The following is a 16,822-nucleotide window of genomic DNA, read 5'->3' as shown; positions in this document are numbered from 1 at the left end:
TCCAGGTGTTCATACTGATCACTTCCTCTGTTTCCTTTTCCTCAAGGATCACAGTCGTGTGCTGCCCCCTGTCCAGTGTGTGAAAACACTTGTTTCATGTACTTTGTACAGTTTCTATTTATTTTACTAGAAGGGCCAGTCTGGTACCAGTTACTCCATCTTTGCTAGAAGTAGAATGATAGGAACATTTTAGTTTGCTAGATGTTGCCAAATTTCCCTTCAAAGAGATTGTACCAGTTATCATTTCTACCAACTCTCTATGATAGGGTACTTATTTTTCTATCCATTATCAAAAGTGAATTTCAGTCAGTGTTTTACTATTTGTCCATTTGAGAGGTATTTTTATTTATAATTCTTTGAATACATTAGGTTTAGTCATTTTTACACATGTTATCAGCCTTGTGTATTTTTCTTTGCCTATTTACAGGCCTTAGTCATTTTCCCATTTATACTTTTCCTTTTTAATTTATTTCTTAGTATTCTTTCTGTCTTCATTCATTTATTCATTCATTCAATAATTCAACAATGTTTGTTGTATACCAGATACATTCCAGGCCCTGTTCTAAGTGCTGAGAATATGATTAATTCTGCTTTGATGAAGTTTATATTCTAATGAGTAATGAGGATAGAGAGAATAAATACAGCATAAACACATTCGATATATCATATAGTGGTAAGTCAGTGTGGAGAAGAATAAAGCATGGTATGGGAAATTCAGTACAATGGAAATATATTTTTGGATTGAGGAATTTCTGTTTTTTATAAAATCTTTAGAAAAAGATATTTTGATAGGTATATTTAAGTGAAGACTTGAATGAACAAAGTAAGTTATGTGGATGTCTGGAGAAAGAAGATTCAAAACAGAATGAACAGAGGCCTAATGATGGTTGTTGCTCAGCATGCTGGCAATATTACAAAGAGGCCCCTGTAGCAGGAAGGTAAAGAGAGTAGTGGGGTAGGAGCATTTGTGGTCAACTGGGGAGAGTCTCTAGGTTAGTTAGAAGTTGGCAGGAAACTTTAAATTCATTGTTAATTCATCTGAGTGAGATGGGAAGCCATGGAGGATAACATGCAGATGGACATAACTGATTTTCATTTATAAGGGATCCTCTTAGTAGCTTCGTGGGGAAGATCATACAGGGAAGAAAAAGGAAAACAGAGCAGCATCCGTGTGTCTCAACATATAACTGAATATATAGTGTTAATTGTGTTGAGTTGTAGTGTTACCTTGATTATGTACTGTATTCTCAGATGCATTTAGCTCTTTCAATCCTCCTCTAACTTGTTGTCCATTGTTAATGTTAAGCTTCATCTTGATACCTGGTAGGTCTATAATGAGAGTGATCATTCTGGCCAGTTAATCAAAACAGTCCCAGTTTATACCTGTGGTAATAAGTTAATACCTGTTAATTACTTTTAATATGACTTTTCCTATCAAGCAACCCAGTTTGGATGATAAACTACATGGTCACTCTATAACCTCATTATTCTTCTTCAGTTTTCCAGGTGTTCATTCATATTTAGCTTTTTGAATTATGGTTTTGTTTTCTATAATGTTTCAATAAAAATTCAAGTTGATATTTTAGGGGGAATAAAACTGTATTTTTAAAATGTTTTGAATTAATATTTAAATTAAGAGTAAAGTAAATATTAATTTTTGGCAATATTTATCTTTCCCTAACCACAAAAAGATTTGCATTTTAAAATAGTGAAGTCCTCAATATCTTTGTGTGTATTTTAAGACTTGGTTTTTACACAATTTTTACACAATATTTATATACTTTTATACAATTTTATAGTACAATATTTACAATACAAAATATTTTACAATATTTTTATACAATTTTAATGTTTATATCTTGTCATTTAACAAAATGTTTTCTTATGGACTTTTTCAAACATGAAGAAGTAAAGTGTATAGTATAACAGCCTCATATAATCATCACCCAGGTTCAACTACCATAAACATTTTTCCTAATTTTCTAGTTATTTTAACTTTTATTCGCTATACTACTGAAAATGTTTTTCTTGCTGTATTTTTTAGAAAAATATTATTCATATACTACTACAAATATTATACATATACTGTGTAAATTGTCACATTTCTATATTATGTTATTGTTTCAAAAATATTTTTCCTTATGGGACTGTCAAGTATAAAATCTTATCAACTGCAAGTGATAATTTTTATTTCTTTCTCACTTTATTTACATTTAGTTATTTGCTACTCTTATCTTATAATAACTAATCTCTTAGCTGGCATAGATTAAAAATAGCATTGTAACAAATGTACTTATAACATCATTTCTGTTTTAAAGAAATGTGCTTTTAGACACTTTCATGCTTTAGATTTCTAATTTCTTTTTTCTTTTTATTAGTTTTTTTTTAATGGACTTAAGTATTCTTAATACATTAACATTTGAATCCAAGTTTTATACTCTTTGTAAGCTAGGCAGTTTTCCACATTACAGGAGCTCTTTGTAAACACCATTTGCAATGAATGTATAGTATTCCTTTGGCCCTGTATCACTCTGTGGCAGGCGATAAGCTTCCAGGCTGTGCTTACATCCCCATGGGAATAACTTCACTCAATTGCAATGTGTGCAGTGGGCCACGAAGCAAAATCACACCAAACCACAAACCACTCGAGTAGAGTCTACTCTACATGCCTGAACTTCTCTAGATCACATTCTGTATCATCACCTACAGTTAAACTGCCCACTAGTCTCCTACTTTTGAGCTGTAAGCAGTCTCATTTGTTTTTCCTGCTATACACAACCCTGTGTTGAATATTTGTGACCTGGGACCAATAATGGATTATCTTTCTGTAAATGATCTGTCCGTTTATTAGTAGCCATAGTGCTTCCCTGGTGGTCTCCAGGCTGGACACAGTAGGCGTCTCTGAAGAACCCTCTGTGGTGAGCACATCCTCTCCCAGGTTGGAAAAGGACAAGCCAGAGCCTGAACTGCCCAGGAGCTACAAAGGCTCTATCGCCACGATTTTCTTCTAACTATTGCACTGAGATCAGAAGGTGATGTTATGTTAATTATGTTATGATATGACCTTTTATTTCAGGAAATAATGTAATCTGTTCCCCCTGAATGCCTATTTTTCTCATTCCTGAAATATTCAATATTAGGCCTAGGGTTTCACAGAGAGGAATTTTTGCTTCATCTTTTATGTGAAGAGAACACTAGAACAATTTTGTACATTAATCTTTGTGCACAAGTCTAATTATTTTCGTAGGATGAATTTTTAGAATTCAAAGTACGAAAGCCAAACATATATTTAATTTTATTATTACATATATTGCAATATTGGCTTCTAGATATACTGTATCCATTTACATATTTTTATCAACAATGTTTGAGAATTTCTATTTATTCACTTCCTGGCTTACATGGATATCATCAACCTTTTAAATTTTGTGTCTCTGATGGGCAACATATGATATCTTGTTGTTGTTTAATCACTAAGTCATGTCCGACTCTTGAGACCTCATAGACAGTAGCCTGCCAGGCTCCTGTGTCCATGGGATTTCCCAGGGAAGAATATTGAAAAGTAGGTTGCCATTTCCTTCTCTGGGGGATCTTCCAGACACAGGGATTGAATTCATGTCTCATGCATTGGCGGGCAGGTTCTATACTGCTGACCCACCAGGTATCTCAGTGTCATATCTCTTTACCTTTTCATACTGCTCATGGGGTTTTCAAAGCAAGAATACTAAAGTGGTTTGCCATTCCCTTCTCCAGTGAACCATGTTTTGTCAGAACTCTCCACCATGACCCGTCCATCTTGGGTGGTCCTACGCGCATGACTCATAGTTTCACTGAGTTAGACAAGGCTGTGGTCCATGTGATCAGTTTGGTTAGTTTCCTGTGATTGTGGTTTTCATTCTCTCTGCCCTCTGATGGATAAAGATAAGAGGCTTATGGAAGCTTCCTGATGGGACAGACTGATGGAGGGGGAAACTGGGTCTTGTTCTGATGGGTGGGGCCATGCTCAGTAAATCTTTGATCAAGTTTTATGCTGATGGGTGGAGCTGTGTTCTCTCCCTGTTGTTTGATCTGAGGCCAAACTATGGTGGAAATAATTAAGATAATGGTAAACTATTTTAAAAGGTTCAGTACACATACTGCTGTACTCCTTGTCCAGGACCCTGCAGAAGGCCATAGCAGACCCATGCCTCTGCCAGAGACTCCTGGACTCTCACAGGCAAGTCTGGGTCAGTCTCTTGTAGGATCACTGCTCCTTTCCCCTGGGTCCTGGTGCACACAAGGTTTTGTTTGTGGCCTATAAGAGTCTGTTTCCCCAGTCCTGTCTAAGTTCTGGTGGCTCTATGGTAGGATTAATGGCTACCTCCTCCAACAAAGGGCTTATGCCATACCCAGGTCTGCTGCACCCAGAGCCCCTGCCCCTTCATCAGGCCACTACTGAACCATGCCTTCACAGGAGGCACTCAAACACAGTTCTGGTTCAGTCTCTGCGGGGTCTCTGGGTTCTGGTGCACACAAGGTTTGTTTGAGCCCTCCAAGCATCTCTGGTGGGTATGGGGTTTGATTCTAAAGGTGATTTCACCCCTCCAACCATCTTGCTGGGGCTTCTCCTTTGCCCTTGGATGTTGTTATCTTTTTTTGGTGGGATCTAACATTTTCCTGTTGACTGTTGTTCAGCAGCGAGTTGTAATTTTGGAGTTCTTGCAGGAGAAGATGAATGCACGTCCTTCTACTCTACCATCTTGTATGAAAAGGCGAGAAGATATGACACTGAAAGATGAACTCCTCAGGTCAGTAGGTGCCCAATATGCTACTGGAGATCAGTGGAGAAATAACTCCGGAAAGATGAAGAGACAGAACCAAAGCAAACACAATACCCAGTTGTGGATGGGACTGTGATGGAAATAAAGTCCGATGCTGTAAAGAACAATATTGTATAGGAATCTGGAATGTTAGGTCCATGAATCAAGGCAAATTGGAAGTGGTCAAGCAGGAGATTTTGACATTTTAGGACTTAGTGAACTAAAGTGGACTGGAATGGGTGAATTTAACTCAGATGACCATTATATCTACTACTGTGGGCAGGAATCCCTTAGAAGAAATTGAGTAGCCCTCATAGTCAACCAAAGAGTCCAAAATGCAGTACTTGGATGCAATCTCAAAAACAACAGAATGATTTCTGTTCATTTCCAAGGCAAACCATTCAGTATCACAGTTGTCCAAGCCTATGCCTGACCAGTAATGCTGAAGAAGCTGAAGTTGCACGGTTCTATGAGGACCTACAAGACCTTCAAGAACTAACACCCAAAAAAGATGTCCTTTTCATTATAGGGGACTAGAATGCAAAAGTAGGAAGTCAAGAGATACCTAGAGTAACAGGCAAATTTGGCCTTCGAGTACAAAATGAAGCAGGTCAAAGGCTAATAGGGTTTTCCCAAGAAAAACCCTGGTTTTTCTTAGCAAACCCTGGTTGTCATAGCAAACACCATCTTCCAACAGCATAAGAGAAGACTCCACACATGAATATCACCAGATGGTCAATACCAAAATCAGATTGATTATATTCTTTGCAGCCAAAGATGGAGAAGCTCTATACAGTCAGCAAAAACAAGACCAGGAGCTGACTGTGGCTCAGAGCATGAACTCCTTATTGCCAAATTCAGACTTAAATTGAAGAAAGTAGGGGAAACCACTAGACCATTACATATATGACCTAAATCAAATCCCTTATGATTATACAGTGGAAGTGAGGAACAGATTCAAGGGATTAGATCTGATAGACAGAGTGCTTGAAGAACTATAGATGGAGGTTTGTGGCATTGTACAGGAGGCAGAGATCAGCAACATCCCCAATAAAAAGAAATGCAAAAAGGCAAAATGGTTGTCTGAGGAGGCCTTACAAATAGCTGTGAAAAGAAGAGAAGCAAAAGGCAAAGGAGAAAGGAAAGCTATACCCATTTGAATGCAGAGTTCCAAAGAATAGCAAGAAGAGATAAGAAAGTCTTCCTCAGTAGTCAATACGAAGAAATAGAGGAAAACAATAGAATAGGAAAGACTAAATATCTCTTCAAGAAAATTAGAGATACAAAGGGAACATTTCATGCAAAGGTGGGCACAATAAAGGAGAGAAACAGTTTGGACTTAACAGAAGCAAAAGATAGAAAAAAGTGGCAAGAATACACAGAAGAACTGTACAAAAAAGATCATCATGACCCAGACAACCACGATGTTGTGATCACTCACCTGTAGCCAGACATCCTGGAATGAGAAGTCAAGTGGTCCTTAGGAAGCATCACTATGAAAAAAAGCTAGTGGAGGTGATGGAATTCCAATTGAGCTATTTCAAAGATGATGCTGTACAAGTGCTGCACTCAATATGACAGCAAATATGGAAAACTCAGTAGTGGCCACAGGACTGGAAAAGGTCAGTTTTTATTCCAATCCCAAAGAAAGGCAATGCTAAAGAATGCTCAAACTACCACACAATTGCACTCATCTCACAAGCTAGCAAAGTAATGATCAAAATTCTCTAAGCCAGGCTTCAACATTACATGAACTGCGAACTTCCAGATGTTCAAGCTGGATTTAGAAAAGGCAGAGGAACCAGAGATCAAATTGCCAACATCCACTGCATCATCCAAAAGCAAGATAGTTCCAGAAAAACATCTACTTCTGCTTTATTGACTATCCCAAAGCCTTTGACTGTGGATCAAAACAAACTGGAAAATTCTTAGAGATGGGAATACCAGACCATCTCACTTGTTTCCTGAGAAATCTGTATGCAGGTCAAGAAGCAACAGTTAGAACTGGACATGGAACAACAGACTAGTTCCAAATTGGAAAAGGTGTATGTCAAGGTTGTATATTGTCACTTTGCTTATTTAAATTATATGCAGAATACATCATGTGGAATCCTTTGCTGGATGAAACACAAGCTGGAATCAAGATTGCTGGGAGAAATATCAATAACCTCAGATATGCAGATGACACCACCCTTATGGCAGAAAGCAAAGAACTAAAGAGCCTCTTGATGAAAGTGGAAGAGGAGAGTGAAAGAGCTGGTTTAAAACTCAACATTCAGAAAACTAAGATCATGGCATCTATTCTCATTACTTCATGGCAAATAGATGGGGAAACAATGGAAACAGTGAGAAACTTATTTTTTGGGGGGGCTACAAAATCACTGCAAATGGAAACTGCAGCCATGAAATTAGAAGATGCTAGCTCCTTGGAAGAAAAGCTGTGACCAACCTAGACAGAATATTACCAAGTAGAATTGGCAGGATTTGTTAATGACTTGGGTTTTAGATGTGAGAGAAAGGAGACTAGATTTGGGGTATGGCTTTTGGTCTGAGTGAATGGAATAAAAGATATTAAGACAGAATTACTAGAGGTAAAGAGGACACAATTATTTCTTCATTAAGATATAAAGATTCTTAAGTTAAATATTCATAAGAACCTTTCAATTTATGAAGAAATTGATGAAATTACAAGGAATTATTGACAAACTCACCATCAGAGTGGGAAAATTTTAACAAACCTCCCACAGTAATGGAGAGAGCAAAGAGAAAGAAGTGAAAATATAATTAATTTCAATAGCACATTAAAATTTTAATAGACATATGTTAAATTCCTATACTCAATAATTAGTGAATGCACATTTTATATACCCATATGGTATTTGGAAGAATTGAACTCAAACTGTGCAACAGCATCACCAAATATAAAAAAATCAATATCATCAAGCTTACATTTTCTGACCACAATTCAGTGTACTTTCAGTTCAGTTCAGTTCAGTTCAGTCGCTCAGTCGTGTCTGACTCTTTGCAACCCCATGAATCGCAGCACGCCAGGCCTCCCTGTCCATCACCAACTCCCGGAGTTCACTCAGACTCACACCCATCGAGTCAGTGATGCCATCCAGCCATCTCATCCTCTGTTGTCCCCTTCTCCTCCTGCCCCCAATCCCTCCCAGCATCAGAGTCTTTTCCAATGAGTCAACTCTTTGCATGAGGTGGCCAAAGTACTGGAGTTTCAGCTTTAGCATCATTCCTTCCAAAGAAATCCCAGGGCTGATCTCCTTCAGAATGGACTAGTTGGATCTCCTTGCAGTCCAAGGGACTCTCAAGAGTCTTCTCCAACACCACAGTTCAAAAGCATCAATTCTTCGGTGCTCAGCCTTCTTCACAGTCCAACTCTCACATCCATATATGACCACAGGAAAAACCATAGCCTTGACTAGACGGACCTTTGTTGGCAAAGTAATGTCTCTGCTTTTCAATATGCTATGTAGGTTGGTCATAACTTTCCCTCCAAGGAGTAAGCATTTTTTAATTTCATGGCTGCAGTCACCATCTGCAGTGATTTTGGAGCCCCCCAAAATAAAGTCTGACAGTGTTTCCACTGTTTCCCCATCTATTTCCCATGAAGTGATGGGACCAGATGCCATAGGTATTAACAACAAAACATATTAATATTTACCCCCTCCCCCATTTATTTAGACATTCTCAAACATTTTCTAAATGATTTGTGGATCAAAAATTAATAAAAATGAGAACAGATTTATGACAGTTATAATAACATTTTATTTATAAAAATTTGTGAGCTGCATTTAGATTAGTATTTGAGAATTTGTAACGTCAAAAACTAATATTGTAAAATGCAAATTTTATAGTCATCACATCTGTTGACCCCATGTGAATTATTACTGGGAATGCTGTATAGGACATGACCCAGTGCTGAGAACTTCCATGTTAATATAGGTAGTAATGCTTTATTGTATACATAGGTGACCCTTGAACATCACAGGGGTTAGGGTCACTGACCCTCATGTAGTCAAATCAGAACATACATAACTTAACCATGGGCCCTCCATATCCTGAGCTCTGTATCTGCAAATTCAACCAACCAGATTATGTAGTACTGGAGTACGTATTTTGTGAGAAAAATCTGTATATAAGTGGGCAAGCACAGTTCCAAACCTGTGTTATTCAAGGGTCGGATGGTGGCTCAGTGGTAAAGAACCCGCCTGTCGATGCAGGAGACATGCTCGATCCCTGGGTTGGGAAGATCCCCTGGAGAAGGAAGTGGCAACCCACTCTAGTACTCTTGCCTGGAAAATCCCGTATAGAGAGAGAATCCTGGTGGACTACAGTCCCAGGTGTCACAAGAGAGTCAGACACGACTTAGCGACCAAACAACAACATGGTCCCATTGATGTGTATTATAAATAAAGAACCCTTTTCTATATGAGGATCATGCCGATTTCTAAGCTTTCCATCAGTCTTCACGTGGCCACCAGGTTAAGTTTTCTAATCACACTGTTCCCTCTGTCTGAAATACCTTGCTCCCTTTATCCTCCTGGAAAATTTTCACATGTTCTTACCTCCTGTCATAGTAATCCTTCCTCTGATTGTGATCTTTGGTTTCTCTCTCCACTCTTCATACTCCCTTGTCTATAAAGTGTCTGTGTATTGTACGTATATCTACTATTTTACATTTACAATTGTACTGTAGTGATTTTTATCTATCTCTTTCTTCTGTTGGCCTACACATTTTGAGAGTAAATACTATACCTTATTCAGCGTTAACATAGTGCCTGCCCTGTAGGATGTGCTGAATGAATAGGTTTAGACTCCAGCAAAAGTGAAGTCGCTCAGTCATGACTGACTCTTTGCGACCCCGTGGACTGTAGCCTACCAGGCTCCTCTGTCCATGGGATTTTCCAGGCAAGGGAGCGCATGCTGCTGCTGCTGCTAAGTCACTTCAGTCATGTCCAACTCTGTGCGACCCCATAGACGGCAGCACACCAGGCTCCCCCGTCCCTGGGATTCTCCAGGCAAGAACACTGGAGTGGGTTGCCATTTCCTTCTCCAATGCATGAAAGTAAAAAGTGAGCTCATAAATCCCTCTAAATTATTTCTTCATTCATAAAGTAAAATGGATGATCTCTTAAGTTATCTACTCTGATGTTGTATTAATTGTAAATCTGTATCACCACACCAGTAATTTACTTCTCTCAAGCATAATCACAAAAAGATTTAAGGAAATTTAGGGAAAGACACACAGAGCTGGGGGAAGGGGACGGGGAGGGAGGGAAAGAGAGAGAGCAAGTGAGAAAAATCCATGTATTTGTAGTTTGATATTTAAGTGCAAGTAATGTTAACAGAAGTTCAGAAAGGGAGGACAGGAGAGATGTGGGACATTTATATTTAGAAAGTGTGAGAAATAAGATCAATTCAGGGAAGATTTCGGTAAGAATCTGTGTAGAGAGGAGAGGTAAAAGACTGACAGAGAAGCTGAGGGAAGGAGTGGATCTCACCAAGAGGAGAAACAACAGTGTCAGTGAAGCAGAGCAGTTAAGATGAGAATAGAGAGGAAAGCAAATGCTTGGCTACATGTTAAATAAGTGCTACAATTTGTACTGGGCAGAGTGAAATCATAAGATCTACACGGTTAAATGTATTAGAACTGTTACAGTGACTTAAGATGATTTAAAAGGCAGCATAAGCTTTTGAAAACTTTTAAGAATTTATTTCTAAAGCATTTTCAAAATCTTTATTCAAAGTGAAAAGGTCTTTAAATGTAAAAATTTCATACGTTTTTGTCATAATTACTAAATATCTATATAACTTCATATATTCTCCCTTTGTTTATTCAGGATAAATCTCCATTCTCTTTGGAGAGCATGATCTCAATAAATGTTATATTACTTCAAAAGTATCAAATATACTTTCAGGATATACTCACTAATTTTATATGCTTCACTCTAAACACTAAATTCTGATAAGTTGGTGGTTTCATTGTATCAGAGTCAAAGTCAGGGTGGGCTTAAGAAAAAAAAGTGAAACTTTCAGAATGAACATTTGCTATTGATTATAAGAATGTGTCAGATATGTGTGTGGGGGAAGGGGGAGGGTGTACCGTGGTGGGTAGTTGCATGATCTATTAATAAGAAACAGTTTAATTCAGGAGATCACTAAAGCATGGCTAATTCTGAAGCCAAAACCCACACATTCTTAACTTTCCCTCCAGCTTTAGAACCACTTTCCACACACTCAGTACAGGAACTGGAACATTATTCTTTGAAAGCAAAGCCAGTGTTTAGAAAATCTGAAATTGAGCTAACAGCACAGCATATAGAAGTCACACAGGATGTTATTTTAAGCTGTAATGCAGAAATGTCAGTTCATTTGATATCTTTATTTGTTACATGTGGGCTTGAAGAAAGCATGTTATATACATTTTTGCTTTACAGATACTCTGTTACAGGGTATATTCAACTGTCAGGAAATTTTGAGATCCATCAAAGAGACAGAATCTTTATGGAACAGCTTTTGGAGAAAGGAACATACAGTGATTTATCTCATTCCTTCCCCTAGAAGAATGTATATTTAAAAATATCACTCAGGAGTCATTTAGGAAGGATGTCCAGCTGGGTGAATCACATAAATGTAATGGTTATGCAATTTAAGCAGCTAGCTCGTATTCTATCAACATGCTCTCTCTCCATTGCACATAAGTCAAAGACTTAAATACACAACTGGATCCAAATACAGGGTTGTGCAATATCCAGAGGTAATGAACATGATGTTTAATTGAACGCACTTGACTAACGCTTGTGCTATTTTACAGACACTCCAGTCCAAATATCTCACCACATCCTATATTTACGTTTTCTCTTTTTGCTTCATTACCAGCTTTATGTGATTACTTCAGAATATTAAATCAGATGGTCAATTGGTGACCTTCTACTACTTGATTAGCTGCTGGAAAAGGGAAAAATGAAATGTAAATTTTAAAATCAATGACACATGCTTTGATGTCCTAACAGCCTGAAGATTATACATCTCTGTTTTGTATAAAATGTACAAATAGGATAAGGTTGAAATTTTCTGTGTCTCTGTATTATAGATAAGCAGAAAATTATTTTGGATGTAACAGTAAAACAAAGCAGTCTTTGTCAATTTTTGTTGAATTGCTTCTAAAGGAAAAATAGGAAAGTTATTTCTCTTTAACAAGGATATAAGAAGAGAAAAATGTGGAGTGAGAAAGGACCTTTCTTGTATTGGTAGAAAAAAAGTAGAAATGAATTTCTGTAAGCTAGAGCTGTATCTGTATACATTACATAGACATATAGCTGTAGGGATAGAGAAACTACAGTTGGGGGAAGGCTCTACCAATGGGTGATAGCGGTTTTGCATCTTGTCAGACGTCTGTGTGTGAGTCGCCAGAGCACATTGGAGATAATGTACTACAATATCTGTCTACTGCAATTTCACTGAAAGAATTCACCTATAAGTATAGATAATTAAAAAATATGTGGTGGGATATTTTAAATATTGTATGATGGTTTAAAACTTTATTACCTTTCACAAAATATATTTTTAAAATTGTATTTATTTTTGGCTGTACTGGATCCTTGTGTTCTTGCCTGGAGAATCCCAGGGACGGGGGAGCCTGGTGGGCTGCCGTCTATGGGGTCACACAGAGTCGGACACGACGGAAGTGACTTAGCAGCAGATCCTTGTTGCTGCACATGGGCTCTCTCTAGTTGAAGCAAGTAGGAGCTGCTCTCTTTTGCAATGCACGGGCTTCGCATTGGGGTGGCTTCTCTTATCGTGGAACACAGCCTCTTCATGAGCTTCAGTGGTTGTGGCACGTGGACTTAGTTGCTCCATGGCGTGTGGGATCTTCCCAGACCAGGGATCAAACCCATGTCCCCTGCATTGACAGGCAGATTCTTAATCACTGGACCACCAGGGGCAGCCCCAACAAAATATTTTGATAGGACCACATCTCTTTCTTATAAGAGTGAAAACAAGCAGAAACAATATTTAATGTGGAAAGATTTTATAGCTATGTATATTCAAAAAAGTAAAGCAAGCCTCTTTTTAAAATGATTGTATTGGTTTAAAATATGTAAAACTAAAGATACTGAATAAATTTTTTAAAAATGTATTTAAAGCTACATATGTAGGAGAGGAGGGTATTGTATATTCCCATAGGTACATGTTGCAAAAAAAAAAAAAAGAGAGAGAGAGAGTAATTAGGTACCAATCAAGAACAATTTTGCTGAAAACTATTAAATTCCTTACAGGTTTTCATTGTTATTTTACAATTCTATGTTTTACTTATATCCAATTATCATAGGTGGTATTTTATAATGATTTAAATAATGATAGGCTGTACAAATCACTGTCAAAAATGTCAAAAAGTATTTTGACAGTGGATACATATTTTATCCAAGAATCAGAGTAGCTCTTATCTTTAAAATGATTGTATTTATTCATTCATTTAATCATCCAAAAAATGTGTGTTTTATGATCTTTATCTACTAAGCACTGTTTGGGCATAAGGGTTAGAGTATTCACTAGTTCATGTACAATTGACCCTTGAACGCTGACCTGGTACAAAGTGGAAAATCCACACGTAACCTCACGGTTGACCGTCTAGGTCTGCGGTTCCACACCCTTGGAATCAGCCGAGGCTCATGTAGTGCTGTGGTACTTGAAAAACATCTGCACAGAAGTGAACCCTCAAAGTTCAAAGCTGTGTTGTTCAAGGGTCAGGTAAGTTTCTGTCAGTCATTTTCCTGGGATTCATGTTCTGATAGGGGTGATTGGGCTGTTTTGAAGAGAATGAAAAGGAGAGTCTTCTAGGGACATGGTATCCCTCCTTCTGTGGACCAACTCATTCTTTTCTTTAAATACATCTTATCTTTTCTGTTTTTTTTTTTTTTGGTTCATTTTACTCTATTTTCTCTACTTCAATCTGTTGTGGTTCTCCTGTACTATTCTAATCTCCAAACTAGTTTCCTTGTTTTCTTCCAAGCCATGCTGCACAATATGGCCAGACTGGACTTCTCAAGATATGTTTATTCAAGTTGTTCCTCTATGTAAATCTTTTCAGTGGTATCTCTGTTTTTAGAATAAAGTGCTAACTCTGTAACATAGCCTGCGTGATGTGGCTTCTGAGTGAACTCCGGGAGTTGGTGATGGACAGGGAGGCCTGGCATGCTGCGATTCATGGTGTCACAAAGAGTCGGACACGACTGAGCGACTGATCTGATCTGATGATCTTAGTTTCTGAATGTTGAGTTTTAAGCCATCTTTTTCACTCTTCTCTTTCATGCTTAAGAGGCTCTTCAGTTCCTCTTTGCTCTCTGCCGTTAGAGTTGTGTCGTCTGCATATCTGAAGTTGTTGATATTTCTCACAGCAATCTTGATTCCAGCTTGTGAGTCATCCAGCCTGGCAGAGAACCCCAGGAACCGTACATCTCCATGTTGGTTGATAAATTAATTTTTTTATATTATTTTGGATTTTAAGTGTGATATCTTTATTATTAAACATTTAAATTAAAATTGATAAAGAAGTCTTGATATGAAGCAATATGAATTATTTTCACATGGAATTAATTTTTAAAAATCTCTTTAATGCTTCCTAGTTGTGATGGAATCCCTCTCACAAGGATTCAATTCCTATGTTACTTTTTCTGACCATGGACCTTGTTTCTAATTGTCTTATATTGGAGATTTAAAAAAGAGTATCGGTGTTGTCTATGTCAAATGTCCCAGGAATAATAATAAACATAAATATTTAAGGTTTACTTGAGTTAGTTGGCATTCTAGGTGTATCTCATGAAGAAGTAACTCTGTTTCTGACTTCTCTTGGGGCAGATTCAACTAAGTATTGATTAATATTGCCTTCCTTAATAAAGTTATTGAACTCATGATACAGCTTCTCCTTCCCTGAATTGATCTTAGAAGTATTAAGCAGATAAAAGGCAAGCCCCTGCTTCTACTATATTCAAGTCATGAAGTGGACTACTAAGAACATATTTTCTTCTAATGAATTAGTTGGATGGTCATGTTGAATGGAAGCTCTGTGGAGTGTCTGAGCTCTGGTCAAAACCAAGGGAAGCCTCAAGTGACATTCTAGACCTGTACAGTTAAGGCGACAATGCAAGAGGCAACCCCACTTTCTTATTTGCCTTTGTGTGGAAGCAAAGAGGGTTCATATAACCAGACATAGCTAGGTAGAGGCATTAACATCACACAAGTCAAACTGACAATTATTCCCAAGAGGTATAGCAGGAACTGATCCTGGGATAGAGCCTTGAGATAGGAAGGGAAGACTGGGAGCAGATATTACTGGTGCCAGTATTCACTGCATGCCCTCCACCTCCAGAAAATAAAACTTTATGGTCTATTTTTAAGTGCTATGAGCTGAATGTTTGTATCTCCAAAATTCTTTTGTTGAAAGCATAATTCCCAGTGTGATGGTATTTGAAAGTGGGGGTCTTTGGAAACTAATTAGTGTTCTTATAACAGAGGAGGTGACATGAAATCTCTTTGTATTCACTTGCACACCAAGGAAAGGCTGTATGAGGACAAAACCAAGAAGGAGACTCTTGAAATGGACCAAACTAGCAGTCTGATCTCTGACTTCTAGCCTGCCTAATCTTGAGAAATAAATGTTTGTTGTTTTAACAGCCACCCAGTCTATGGTAATTTTTTAATAGAGGCCCAAACTGACTAAAACAGTAAGTTCCTAGAATTGATAGCCCAGTTCATGCAAACTGTCAAGATCATTTTGAGGGTAATTGTCTTTCAAATCAAGTAACTTTCTTGAGACCCTTTTTGAAAACTGCCTTGGTTGAAATAATGAAAATGTTAGATTGGAAGCATGTAAACCTAAAGAACATTGCAGAAGTCTTAAGTGTACACTGAGGTGCAGAGTTAGAGGTGGTGCAAATCAGATTTCTTACTCCTACACAAGATCTACAGTGGAATTCCAAGTGCCATAGCTGCACAGCACAGTCACCAGCTGGAGCTTACCAGACAGGAAATAAAATTGTTACAGAAAAGCAGAGGATTTGGAATCAGACCTGCCATCCTTCTTTACCACTAACAATTTTATATTGATTTAAGACAATCTAAGTCAAAAGTCAAAGAGCAAATCATGGACATTGGTGGGAACAGGCATGTTTTATAAGATAATTTATAACTTTGTAAAATGTTTAACTGGAGGATCATTGGTAAAGAGAACGTAAACATATACAATTAAAAATAGTTAACCTCTTAGTAATGAATTCACTGTCTCTTGTGAGATTGTTACTCTTGTCCAAAAATATCCATCTGTCTGTAAAATTAAAAACGTAGTAACTCCAGACCAACAAATTTCAAATTCTTTTCCATGAAATTCTGGAGCTTGAGCAATAATTTAAAGAGGTTTGTTGAAATACAATGTGGTCAAGGAAGGCATGCTTTAACACCACCACTTTGGGGACTTGATGCTGACAATGAGAGTACATGAGGGATAGCAAATAAAACTGTCTGTTCTGGTTTGGGGAATTTGGATCTGTGTTAGGGAAACAGTGACTGATTTATGATAGGTATTTGGAGAAGAGATAGTCTGTCAAAATAAACACATCTCCCTTTTTTCTTGAGAGGAAGCAAGCTGTTTTATGGATTTCCTTGGAATCCTTAAAAATAGTAGGGAGAAATGTTTCCATTATTAACAGCATGCTTTAGTTTTGCAGATTGAGCAGGCGAAAGCGTTTGTACTTGTACAGGTAGAGCTGGAAAGTTCCACACCATGTTGGATATTGAGCTCTTTAAGGATGAATCACATCAACAGCTTACATGCCCCACGTCCAAGATCTCTGGGCTTCCTCAGTCAAAGGGTTTGGCATGACTAAGTCACACATGGACTCTGAAATTTAGGAAAGTCAGACACAGTAGGGAGGAGGATAAGCACAGGGTGGCCCAACTCTTGGTGGATGCGAGTGCTTGCTGTCCTCCTGTGTATAAAAGAGGCAGAA

At 37.8% G+C, this 16,822-nt stretch overlaps 1 protein-coding gene across 17 annotated transcripts in view; it reads left to right on the top strand.

Moving 5' to 3' along the window:
- Positions 1-16,822, top strand: part of DKK2 (dickkopf WNT signaling pathway inhibitor 2) — a 583,019-nt gene that overhangs the window by 413,599 nt on the left and 152,598 nt on the right. Inside the window, exon 6 of one of the 17 annotated variants that reach the window (XR_008716816.1) lies at positions 13,453-13,568. The exons of the other annotated variants lie outside the window; for them this stretch is intronic. The gene's annotated coding sequence lies outside the window, so the exon portion shown is untranslated. The remainder of the gene's footprint in view (positions 1-13,452; positions 13,569-16,822) is intronic. 17 annotated transcript variants of the gene reach the window in all.

Source organism: Bubalus kerabau, chromosome 7 (genome assembly GCF_029407905.1).
Source record: "Bubalus kerabau isolate K-KA32 ecotype Philippines breed swamp buffalo chromosome 7, PCC_UOA_SB_1v2, whole genome shotgun sequence".
In the NCBI taxonomy this organism is placed as follows: Eukaryota; Metazoa; Chordata; class Mammalia; order Artiodactyla; family Bovidae; genus Bubalus; species Bubalus kerabau.
This window is presented reverse-complemented; position numbering and strand designations above follow the sequence as displayed.